Raw genomic sequence first — 1,809 nt, 5'->3', positions numbered from 1 at the left:
GCATGGTGAGCAAGCATGCTCTGTGACGTCACAATTTCTATTGTGACAGAGGTCTACACGGTGGGCATTTCCCACCTCCGGTACTTATTCTCATAGAAATAAAATCATGCGCGCCCAAGTACAAAAGCAGCCTGGCCGCTGTACAGTAATTTGGCATAATGAGCACGAGCCGGCGTCGTCGACGCGGCAACGACGGCGGGGGGCCTTAACAAACGATTACGTAGTTAAAAAGTAGCCCGGACAGGACGTGATGCTTACCTTATTCAAATAGAATGTCGACTGGTGGCAGAAGGTCGGAGCTTGGCCTGGTGGGCACTTGGAGTGGTTGCGACATGGCAAGCACGTGGAATGGCGATTTTCAACACTGAGAGTGCAGCGGTAATCACCACGCTTGCAACGACAGAAAAGTATGCCTGCCGCTGGACAGTAATTGGGCATAATGAGCACGAGCCGGCGTCGTCGACGCGGCAACGACGGCGGGGGGCCTTTGCAAACGATTAAGTAGTTAAAAAGTAGCCCGGACAGGGCGTGATGCTTACCTTATTCAAATAGAATGTCGACTGGAGGGAATGGGGCGGAGGTTGGCCTGGTGGGCACTTGGAGTGGTTGGGACATCGCAAGCGCGTGGAATGGCAATTTCCAACACTGAGTGCCGCCGTATTTGCCACATTTGCATCGACAAGGAGAGCATCCTAGCCTCTGGACAGCAATAGGGCATGGTGAGCAAGCATGCTCTGTGACGTCACAATTTCTATTGTCAGAGGTCTACACGGTGGGCATTTCCCACCTCCGGTACTTATTCTCATAGAAATAAAATCATGCGCGCCCAAGTACAAAAGCAGCCTGGCCGCTGTACAGTAATTTGGCATAATGAGCACGAGCCGGCGTCGTCGACGCGGCAACGACGGCGGGGGGCCTTAACAAACGATTACGTAGTTAAAAAGTAGCCCGGACAGGACGTGATGCTTACCTTATTCAAATAGAATGTCGACTGGTGGCAGAGGGTCGGAGCTTGGCCTGGTGGGCACTTGGAGTGGTTGCGACATGGCAAGCACGTGGAATGGCGATTTTCAACACTGAGAGTGCAGCGGTAATCACCACGCTTGCAACGACAGAAAAGTATGCCTGCCGCTGGACAGTAATTGGGCATAATGAGCACGAGCCGTCGTCGTCGACGCGGCAACGACGGCGGGGGGCCTTTGCAAACGATTAAGTAGTTAAAAAGTAGCCCGGACAGGGCGTGATGCTTACCTTATTCAAATAGAATGTCGACTGGAGGGAATGGGGCGGAGGTTGGCCTGGTGGGCACTTGGAGTGGTTGGGACATCGCAAGCGCGTGGAATGGCAATTTCCAACACTGAGTGCCGCCGTATTTGCCACATTTGCATCGACAAGGAGAGCATCCTAGCCTCTGGACAGCAATAGGGCATGGTGAGCAAGCATGCTCTGTGACGTCACAATTTCTATTGTGACAGAGGTCTACACGGTGGGCATTTCCCACCTCCGGTACTTATTCTCATAGAAATAAAATCATGCGCGCCCAAGTACAAAAGCAGCCTGGCCGCTGTACAGTAATTTGGCATAATGAGCACGAGCCGGCGTCGTCGACGCGGCAACGACGGCGGGGGGCCTTAACAAACGATTACGTAGTTAAAAAGTAGCCCGGACAGGACGTGATGCTTACCTTATTCAAATAGAATGTCGACTGGTGGCAGAAGGTCGGAGCTTGGCCTGGTGGGCACTTGGAGTGGTTGCGACATGGCAAGCACGTGGAATGGCGATTTTCAACACTGAGAGTGCAGCGGTAAT

This window comes from Ascidia mentula, chromosome 7, assembly GCF_947561715.1.
Source record: "Ascidia mentula chromosome 7, kaAscMent1.1, whole genome shotgun sequence".
Classification (NCBI taxonomy): domain Eukaryota; kingdom Metazoa; phylum Chordata; class Ascidiacea; order Phlebobranchia; family Ascidiidae; genus Ascidia; species Ascidia mentula.
The sequence above is the reverse complement of the archived record's forward strand: the minus strand, read 5'-3'. Positions refer to the sequence as shown.